The following is an 11,662-nucleotide window of genomic DNA, read 5'->3' on the forward strand; positions in this document are numbered from 1 at the left end:
TAAAGCAGAATTGAACCTCTGAACAGGTAGAATAAATGTCCCCACTGTTAAATTTAAATAATACTTTCAGCACTGTGATTGGGTAAGCACAATTTGTTGGCAATCACAGTCTACCAACCTCATGGAGCTTTCAATTTACTTTATTTTCACTCCAGTGTGCCAACTCTGAAGAGCATACGAATTTCCCAGTACGTAATTGGAATTAAAACAGTATGATCTGTTAAAAAAAAATCAGGGAGTAGAAATATTTGTGTAGAATATGTTTTCCATAAGGAATCTGGGTAAATGCCATCCATTTTCCTAAGTTTTCACCATATTTTCAGAACACAATTGTTTGGGGTTTTTTTTTTTTGCTTAATATCACAATGTGGACACCGATTTTCAACAGAGTTATTGAAAGAGAAAGGTTTTCCCCTTGATCTCTTTACAGTCCCTGCAGATGAGATAATTGATTCTCCACTTCTAATTTTAAGGTAAAGGTTCCCCTCACACATATGTACTAGTTGTTCCCGACTCTAGGGACCGTGCTCATCTCCATTTCAAAGCCGAAGAGCCAGCACTGTCCGAAGACGTCTCTGTGGTCATGTGGTTGGAATGACTAAACACCCAAAGGCGCACGGAACGCTGTTACCTTCCCACCAAAGGTGGTCCCTATTTTTCTACTTGCATTTTTTATGTGCTTTCGAACTGCTAGGTTGGCAGAAACTCCATTACTTGGCACTAGGTATTCAAACCGCTGAACTGCCGACCTTTCGATCGACAAGGTCAGCGTCTTAGCCACTGAGCCACCTGTTGCTGATGATAACACACAGCAATCCCAACCATAGGAAGAAAAAGCTGTAAGGTAAAGAGAGCAGTGGTTCATTTAAGGTAATTCTATTGAACACTAGTGTAGGACATCACCACTTGGAAGCCCCAAATTTAGCACCACTTAAATCTGGTTTTTGAAAAACATGAAGGCGTTCCTTGCTGGCACAACAGCATTCTCTCCTTGCATTTCTGTTCCCTTGGAAAGGGAAGCAAATCAAAGACGAAATAATGTAGATAAGACCTCTTGTTCCCAGTCTCTCCAAGGTAAAAGGAGCCTTGATAGGCCAGATAGTATATCTAATCTGTGACCTGGAACTATATTTAAAAAAGATCTTCAACCTCAGCCAGTCACTATCAAAGGTTTTTCAAAGGTTTAAATCAACCCACATTTAGGAGTTTATGGATAGATGTGAAAAAGTCTTTGTGCATATGTGCATCACACATCCTTTGGCATACATGCAGGTGGAATCAACCCAGACAGGATAAGTTCTACCTAAATAGTTGCTTAATCCTGTTTTCTTTGAACTCACAAATTGGCATAGTCGTAAAATTCTGAGTGGCAAATGATTCCTTGTTCTGCATAGAACCTAAATGCAGAATGCAATAACACGGTGATTTAAATGTCTCAGGTGAAGCTGAGTTCATTTCCTGAGGCTGTCTATTCCACTGACAAGCATCACTTTCTGTTAGGAAATTTCTCTGCATGTTCATCTGAGATGTATTTACCTGCAGTTTCCAGCAATTCTTTCTATACCCAGTCTCTGAAGAGACAGAGAATAAACCAGAATCCTGAAAAGTACCAAATATTCTTTAAGAATGAGTTGGACAATTGGTCAGGTTGCCAATTATTCTCTCTCTCTCTCTGTGTGTGTGAGAGAGAGACAGGCAGACAGAAAAAGAGAGCCTATATATTTTACCTATGCTACTACTCCATAGCTTATACAGATTGTCTGTTATAACAGTTGTAATTGGGACTGGAATGGCCATCATCAAGTCATATGGTAGCAAAGTGACATAATGTGACCGCTTTGTTTAAAGATGGTAATCCTGACATTCCCCACTGCTGTCCTTAAAGTGAGGGTTTCAGGTTATTAAGAAAGTCCCAGGGATTTGCAAGCAGGCTGGGAAGCAGGTAAGTGGCTGCTGCCTTGTGGGGTGTATGGGTAGCCAGTGCAGCGTGAGCAGGGCCAGGGGTCGCAGCTGCCAGGCAAGAGAAAATGTGAGCTCCCAGAGTGATCTGTGACCTTTGTCTGCTGGCTTGCCCGTTGATTTTTTTTTAAGGTGATCACATGACTGGCAACTGCAACCATTGTAAATGAAAGCCAGTTGCTAAACACCCAGATTGTAATCACATGACTCCGGGGATGCTGGAATGTCTGGAACTTTGAGGACTAGTTGTAAGTATCTCTTGTTCAACACTGTCATAACTTTGAATAATTGCTGAACAAGTCGTTGTTAAATGAGGACTACTTGTATGTCAAGGTAATTGCTTTCTCTGTGGAGTTGTGGCAAATCTCACTGAATGAATTTCTTTTTCAGTTTAATATAAGCAACCCCAAACAAATGATTGTCATTAAAAAAAACTCTTACCGAAGCTGAAATTTGATTGCTTTTTTTCATCCCATAGTCCATTGTTTTTTCAATGGGTTTCCCGGATCACATTGGTCTAGGGCAGAGGTCTGCAAACTTGGCTCTTCTAAGACTTGTGGACTTCAAAGCTGGCTGAGGAACTCTGGGAATTGAAATCCACAAGTCTTAAAAGCGCCAAATTTGCAGACCCCTGGTCTAGGACAAGGGTGTCAAACTCACCTTCTCACGTTGCCATCACGTTACCTATCATGACATTTTTTCCCTTCGCGGAGCTGTTGTGTGCGTGGCCATGGGATGCATTTGGCCTGCAGGACACCAGTTTGATAACCCTGGTCTAAGAATATGTATTGTCAAAGCAGAACATACATTTACTCATTATCTCCATGCATGATAAGCTTCACTTGATGTGCTACACCCTAGAACAGCTTATCTACTACTAAAAATTCTGAGATGCTGCATTGACACAAGGAAAAGAGTGGGATTTGTAAACTCTCAACAATACTGCACATCTCAAGAATATATACAATTTTAAAGATGCACAAGTAACAACAATGAACATTTTCATTATAGAAAAAGAATAGATTTGTTGAAACCAAAGCCAGGTTGACTGAATTAAGATATAGTATGGTAAGAATTTTTCAAATATTTTGGAAAGCATAAAAGAAAGTTATGACCAGTTGTCTATTATCTAAATGTTTCCTCCATGCCTTTAATTAGCATATAGGAACTAACATGTAGAAGCAATTCAGCAGATGAATTTATCATTTAATATTGGAACTGCACCTATACTTTTTCTTTGATTTCATTTGTTGTAAATTAATGCTGGATATTAAGATAATGCCTTGGACATATTTAACGTTAAGTTATAGATAGACAATGTAACATATGAACTCCCATAGTAGGGATCCCCAACTCTGGGCCACAGACTGATCCCAGTCTGTGGCCCATTAGGAACCAGGCTGCACAAGTGGTGGGCAAGTACACAAAACTTCATTTGTGCATGCACAGAAATTAGATTGTGCACATGAATCCCACCATCACTGCCACTGCTGCTGTTGCCAGTCCATGGAGCTGGAAAAGTTGGGGGTTTCTGTTCAGGACTTGCTACATTTTTTGATCTGATTGTAGAACCAAAATCACATTCTACATTGTTGATTTGGTTTGAAAAGTAAGTTCACACAGCTGGAAAGAAACAGCCTTATAACTAAAAAAATAACTCTCAGCTAAGAATTTGCTTGTGAACAAGAACCATTTATTTATTTTAGTTACCTAACACAGTTCTGTAGTCATGATAAATGGACTCTTTCCTCCTACCAAATTCCCATATTCAGCATGTCTCTTTGTATGTAGTGGGCATTCTTTGATTCATTGGGATATGTTTCTGTGTCCTTAAAAACACAAGGTGTCATTGAGATTTCCCCTCTGGATACAAGCAATAAGTTCTTTTTGTTCAAACATGGTGACATCTATCTGACATCTATTGGAAACCCCTAGAACTGCAGAATTGACTGTGTCAATTGATTGGTTATACTTTGCTAAGTCTTGCAAAGCAAGCAAGCAAGGTAACTGATGCTTTTACACTTTTGGACTAAAAGCCTGAGGAATTCTGGGAATTTAATTCCACATATCTTAAAGTTGCTAAAGTTGACAAACACCGGTCCAGAGACTGGCTTTAAGATGAGGCAGCTTAAAAAGAATGAATAATTTTATCCCAGCTCCCATGCCATCAGGAAAGTAAGCCTGACTGAATGAGATCAGAGCAAACAGCTCCTTTGGGAAAAGCCCATACTGCAAGCTCCTATGGATTTTATCCATTAGAGCAGGGGTCTCTAACCTTGGCAACTTTAAGACTTGTGGACTTCAACGCCCAGAGTTGAAGTCCACAAGTCTTAAAGTTGCCAAGATTAGAGACCCCTGCATTAGAGTGTATACGAAGAAGTCATCCTTTGAAGGGTGAATGTAGCATTTCCTTTAAAGGTAATCCGCTTTTCATCCCATTTGGGCTTTGTTGGATTTAAGAGAAGGACCTTATGAATGAGTCCAGAACCGGGAAGAAATATTCTGGGAGGGCAGGACTCCTAGGGTCCCTCCTTTTCCCAAAAGCTTCTGGGGGACCGCAGGATACATGTAAATGGTGTCAGAGAGGGTTTTAAAACATTTTATTCCTCCTTTTTCCCCTCTGAAAATGTAGGTAAACATTCTTCCCAAATCTATCATGGAAACTGCTGGTGGGTAGTGGAGCTGAACGTTTTAAAACATAAAGTAAAGAAGAAGTTGAGAATTCTCCTATCTTACTAGTAAATTTCTTTGATTTCTCTCCAAAAAAAATGGGACAGAAATAGAGGAGAGAAATGATATTTATTATCTTTGTTTCTTTCTTCCTGATTAATACATGGAAGATGGGGTTCTGTTTAGATTTATTCATGCCTGAGACTGCAGAACAGAAAACATGGTTTATTGAACAAGCTGTAGTAAACTCTAAAACTCTTTTTAAACCACAATTAGTATAATTCATTAAACTGATAGTCCATATTAGGATTTAGTATTATAGTTAAATCCAGCCTGAATGTTGAGATAAGGCCTGTCAGAACTTTGAAGGGGCATTTTGCTTCAATAGGTTTTATGGAAAGCATTGCAAGGTGACATTGAAAAACTATGGCTTTTAATCCCTCCATTTTAAAAGTGATGTGAAATTATTGGAAATGCTGGACCAAGCTCCTTTGTGTGCTAGTGGAACTGCAGGTTGAAGTTTTAAGATAAAAGAAAGCATGGCTGCCCCAGAACACAGTCGTATGTTTACCGGTGTCTGAATTAAAGCAATATGCAATTGTTGCTATCAGAACTAATAAAATAAAAGAGCCATTAAATGATACCAGAACCAAATTATCTCTGCAGCCATGACAGGAGGTGATGAGTTGCGAATATATCCCATATCACATCTCTACTAGAAAACCAGAACATCTGTCAGAACACAAGTTGGAAATGATTTTCTTACGCTGTGAAGGTTTCATTCTCCCAAGTGTGAATAACATTCAATAGCTTGTTCTCCCAGACATAAATTATGCCTTAAACTCTGCTGGTCACTGCTTTCTTTTATGGTCATTGAGCACATGCCTTTGTCCTAATTCCATTCTCCTATAGCAAGCCTGCTGGTGCTAGCTAGCAGATTCAGGGTTATAGATGATAAATGTTCCTTAGTTTGCAAGTCATTTTTCCTTGCTCTCTGATTTAAAATGAAGGACAGAAATATTAAATATTCCCGCTAGAGGTCACTCTCACCATAAGATGTTCAGTCATGCTCTTAAGCAACCAGATGTAAATTGCAACCAGAGACTGAATAGCAGCCTTTTGAATTTAATTTTGGGGACATGGCTACAGTTCAAATCCCAGTCCATCAAGCTGTGTGTCTGTGATCACTTAACATACAGCATATGCATCTCATTTCCCTATTTATTTAGCTACTTGTAAACCTAATTTAAATTAAAACTTTCAAAACACTTATTGCTGTGGAAAGCTCCAAAGGAAGGGAAGTGTTGACAGTAGTAAACAATTTCCCCCTCAACTGTAAAAGTGCTAAGCTTTTGGTTCTCAGATTTCCTTGCACATAAAAATATGGAAGCTTTTCCTGCAATCAGAGTTTTCTAAGTCATGTCCTTGAGATATTGCTTGGTCAACATTATGACCCGCAAGTCTATAATGGCATGTGTACTCAAATAACAAAACACTAGGGGATGCTGTTGCTTCTGAAATGCCATGAAAACCAAAATCTCAGGAGGTATATATCAAGGTGAATATATTTCAGAGAGAATGCTGGGCGATACACAAGAAGGTTTGTTTAGCTCAAGCTTGGTGGAAGCCAACAGGTATTCATGATTCAGGAAGGGTGAGCCACAAAGCACAATGATGTCTTGCTGTCTAGAACACACCAAATGTGTGTATCCAATTTCGCTTCTACAATTTCAGGACAAAACTGAAGCGACCTTGGCATGGTTTAGCTCCAGACAAGTTTAAAAATCATAAGAATGTCCAACAGTCCATTTATAACATAACATAACATAACAACAGAGTTGGAAGGGACCTTGGAGGCCTTCTAGTCCAACCCCCTGCCTAGGCAGGAACCCTACACCATCTCAGTCAGATGGTTATCCAACATTTTCTTAAAAATTTCCAGTGTTGGAGCATTCACAACTTCTGCAGGCAAGTCGTTCCACTTATTAATTGTTCTAACTGTCAGGAAATTTCTCCTTAGTTCTAAGTTGCTTCTTTCTTTGATCAGTTTCCACCCATTGCTTCTTGTTCTACCCTCAGGTGCTTTGGAGAACAGCCCGACTCCCTCTTCTTTGTGGCAACCCCTGAGATATTGGAACACAGCTATCATGTCTCCCCTAGTCCTTCTTTTTATTAAACTAGACATACCCAGTTCCTGCAACCGTTCTTCATATGTTTTAGCCTCCAGTCCCCTAATCATCTTTGTTGCTCTTCTCTGCACTCTTTCTAGAGTCTCAACATCTTTTTTACATCGTGGAGACCAAAACTGGATGCAATATTCCAAGTGTGGCCTTACCAAGGCATTATAAAGTGGCACTAACACTTCACGTGATCTTGATTCTATCCCTCTGTTTATGCAGCCCAGAACTGTGTTGGCTTTTTTAGCAGCTGCTGCACACTGCTGGCTCATATCTAAATGGTTATCCACTAGGACTCCAAGATCCCTCTCACAGGTACTACTATTGAGCAAGGTACCACATATACAGTACCGGTGCATTTTGGTTTTTTTGCCTAAATGTAGAACCTTACTTTTTTCACTGTTGAATTTCATTTTGTTAGATAGCGCCCAATGTTCAAGTCTGTCAAGATCTTTCTGTAACTTGAGCCTATCTTCTGGAGTGTTGGCTATTCCTGCCAGCTTGGTGTCATCTGCAAATTTGATGAGTTCCCCATCTATCCCCTCGTCCAAGTCATTGATGAAGATGTTGAAGAGTACTGGGCCTAAAACAGAGCCTTGGGGTACTCAACTGCATACTTCCTCCATGTGGATGTAGTTCCATTGAGGACTATACGTAGAGTGCGGTTGGTCAGCCAGTTACGAATCCATCTGGTGGTGGTGCTGTCTAACCCACATTTTTCTACTTTATCTAGCTACTTGTAAACCTAATTTAAATTAAAACTTTCAAAACACTTATTGCTGTGGAAAGCTCCAAAGGAAGGAAGTGTTGACAGTAGTAAACAATTTCCCCCTCAACTGTAAAAGTGCTAAGCTTTTGGTTCTCAGATTTCCTTGCACATAAAAATATGGAAGCTTTTCCTGCAATCAGAGTTTTCTAAGTCATGTCCTTGAGATATTGCTTGGTCAACATTATGACCCGCAAGTCTATAATGGCATGTGTACTCAAATAACAAAACACTAGGGGATGCTGTTGCTTCTGAAATGCCATGAAAACCAAAATCTCAGGAGGTATATATCAAGGTGAATATATTTCAGAGAGAATGCTGGGCGATACACAAGAAGGTTTGTTTAGCTCAAGCTTGGTGGAAGCCAACAGGTATTCATGATTCAGGAAGGGTGAGCCACAAAGCACAATGATGTCTTGCTGTCTAGAACACACCAAATGTGTGTATCCAATTTCGCTTCTACAATTTCAGGACAAAACTGAAGCGACCTTGGCATGGTTTAGCTCCAGACAAGTTTAAAAATCATAAGAATGTCCAACAGTCCATTTATAACATAACATAACATAACATAACAACAGAGTTGGAAGGGACCTTGGAGGCCTTCTAGTCCAACCCCCTGCCTAGGCAGGAACCCTACACCATCTCAGTCAGATGGTTATCCAACATTTTCTTAAAAATTTCCAGTGTTGGAGCATTCACAACTTCTGCAGGCAAGTCGTTCCACTTATTAATTGTTCTAACTGTCAGGAAATTTCTCCTTAGTTCTAAGTTGCTTCTTTCTTTGATCAGTTTCCACCCATTGCTTCTTGTTCTACCCTCAGGTGCTTTGGAGAACAGCCCGACTCCCTCTTCTTTGTGGCAACCCCTGAGATATTGGAACACAGCTATCATGTCTCCCCTAGTCCTTCTTTTTATTAAACTAGACATACCCAGTTCCTGCAACCGTTCTTCATATGTTTTAGCCTCCAGTCCCCTAATCATCTTTGTTGCTCTTCTCTGCACTCTTTCTAGAGTCTCAACATCTTTTTTACATCGTGGAGACCAAAACTGGATGCAATATTCCAAGTGTGGCCTTACCAAGGCATTATAAAGTGGCACTAACACTTCACGTGATCTTGATTCTATCCCTCTGTTTATGCAGCCCAGAACTGTGTTGGCTTTTTTAGCAGCTGCTGCACACTGCTGGCTCATATCTAAATGGTTATCCACTAGGACTCCAAGATCCCTCTCACAGGTACTACTATTGAGCAAGGTACCACATATACAGTACCGGTGCATTTTGGTTTTTTTGCCTAAATGTAGAACCTTACTTTTTTCACTGTTGAATTTCATTTTGTTAGATAGCGCCCAATGTTCAAGTCTGTCAAGATCTTTCTGTAACTTGAGCCTATCTTCTGGAGTGTTGGCTATTCCTGCCAGCTTGGTGTCATCTGCAAATTTGATGAGTTCCCCATCTATCCCCTCGTCCAAGTCATTGATGAAGATGTTGAAGAGTACTGGGCCTAAAACAGAGCCTTGGGGTACTCCACTGCATACTTCCTCCATGTGGATGTAGTTCCATTGAGGACTACACGTTGAGTGCGGTTGGTCAGCCAGTTACGAATCCATCTGGTGGTGGTGCTGTCTAACCCACATTTTTCTACTTTATCTAGTAGTAGGTTATGGTCTACTTTATCAAATGCTTTACTGAAGTCCAAGTAAATTATATCGACAGCATTCCTCTGGTCTACTAATTTTGTCATTTTGTCAAAGAATGCGATAAGATTAGTCTGGCATGATCTGTTTTTGACAAACCCATGTTGGCTTTTGGTTATTACTTTGTTTGCTTCTAGGTGTTTGGTGATTCGTTGCTTGATTATCTTTTCTAGAATCTTCCCCGGTATTGAGGTCAGGCTGATAGGTCTGTAGTTTCCTGGGTCTGTTTTTTTTCCTTTTTTGAAGATGGGAACTACATCAGCTCTTTTCCAGTCCTCTGGCAGCTCCCCTGTGCTCCAGGATCTTTGAAAGATATAGTTCAGTAGTTCTGAGATCACATCTGCTAGTTCCTTCAGAACCTTGGGGTGTAATCCATCCGGTCCTGGTGATTTGAACTCATCTAGGGTAGACAGGTGTTCACTTACCATTTTCTTCCCTATTTTAACTTGTGTTTCTAATCTGTTTTTTGTAGTGCTGTTTTTGATAGGTTGGATTCCTTTTTTTCCTTTTGTGTAAAGACAGATGCAAAATATGAGTTAAGTAGATCTGCTTTCTCCCTGTGAAAGTAGTGAAGTGTCCTGCTTCTCAGAATGACCAACAAGTCTTTGAGAGGTGGGAGCATAGGGACGATAATTTTTAATTCTTGTTTTCCAGTGGCTTTTTGCAAAACACTGCTATGAAGTTGTCTACATCCCTTTTAAACCTGTCCACCATTTTTTGCAGGCATTTACAACATGTGTTTAGGTGGAAATGGGGATAATGCATGATTCATCTCATACACCTAACTCCTTTGTATAGTAAGTAATACATTGGGAATGCAAGCTCTTACAACTGAATTGGTTTGAGATACAGATAAGGTGAGAGAGGCAGTTGATGTGGTTAAAGCATCAGACTAGAAAGCAGAAGACTGTGTTCTAGTACTGCTTTAGGCAGAAAGCCAGCTGGATGAGCTTGATCTAGTCCAGTGGTTCCCAACGTGGGGCCCACGCCCCACAGGGGGGCAATTCAATTTTTAATTGGGGCAATTTGAACCTTGTTTAAACCAAGTTAATGGTCTTTTAGGCTTCCTCCGTGTGAGTAAAGTTCACTTTTTGAGTAAAGTAAGAATTATAGGTCACGGGTGGGGGGGGGGCGGGCATCAGGATTTTAGAGATGCTTAGGGGAAGGTATGGCCAAAAAAAGGTTGGGAACCACAGGTCTAGTCACTTTCTCTCAGCTCTAGGAAAGAGGTAATAGCAAACCATTTCTGGGGAGAAAAAAAAAAACCTTGCTAAGAAAATTGCAGGGATTTGTCCAGGCATACTTTAAGAATCAGACATGATTGAACAAAAGAAAAAAAAATGATAAGGCTGGTTCCTTGATTGAAGAAGGCTTGTAATGACATTTACCTGAAGGAATTTATAAGCTCCTGATAGTTTTTAGGGCCAAACAGGGGCACAAGATAAGCTTTCTATATGGATTGTTGTGTTGGGGAAAGATTTGAATGCCGTCTCTTGCTTCCACCCCCAGTTTTTAAGAGAGGCATTCAGAGACTAAATGTTTATTTAATTTCTCTTTTTCTTTTCTCCACTGCAACATCTATATCTCTTAATAAAAAAACAAAGGGAGAGACATAAAGGTGGAAGGGGCTTCAGTGGAAGGACAAGTCAGGCAAATGGCTTCTATCTTTCTCCCCGTAAGTACCTCTGTTGGATTTTCATGTCCTTTAATCTGCAAATAGATGTCATGCCGTGTTTCTCCAAAAAGACTACCCACCTTGAAAAGAAGCCCTATCACGTTTTTGAGCGCATGCAATCAAATTAAGCCCCACCTACAAAATTAGCCCTAATTAAGACCCTGCCCACCCCAGGGTGCAGGGGGTGGGGCGAGGCACACAGGTAAAGAAAATAAGCTAGGGTGGGGATGGGGGGGTGCAGCTGCCCTACTTACCAGGCCTTGCCCACCCAGACACCTGCCTCGTTTTCTTCTGTGGCCACTTGCCACCACTCATACTCATCGCCCTGGCCTTCATTTTGCCTTTAGTTGCCTGCCGGCATCTGTTATCTGCAGCCAATAACAGAGCTCCAGATCGGTCCGGAGCTCTTTTATCAGCTGCAGTGTTCTTTCTGAAAGTCATCTGCAGCTGATAATAGAGCTCCGGATCAATCCAGAGCTCTGTTATCAGCTGCAGATGCCTTCCAGCAGTCATCTGAAGGCAAAACAGAGGCTGGGGCAATGCGTGCAAGTGGCGGCAAGCAGCCACAGAAAAAGTGGGCCAGCAGCGGGCTCCTGCTGGGTGGGGTTGTCAGTGCCACCGCCATGAAGTGAGTCAATAATTAGAACCCTTCAAAAAGAAGGCCTAGCCATTTTTTCAGAGGTCAAAAGAAAATAAGACCTGGGCTTTTTTTTTTTTTTG

Source organism: Ahaetulla prasina, chromosome 5 (assembly GCF_028640845.1).
Source record: "Ahaetulla prasina isolate Xishuangbanna chromosome 5, ASM2864084v1, whole genome shotgun sequence".
NCBI lineage: Eukaryota > Metazoa > Chordata > Lepidosauria > Squamata > Colubridae > Ahaetulla > Ahaetulla prasina.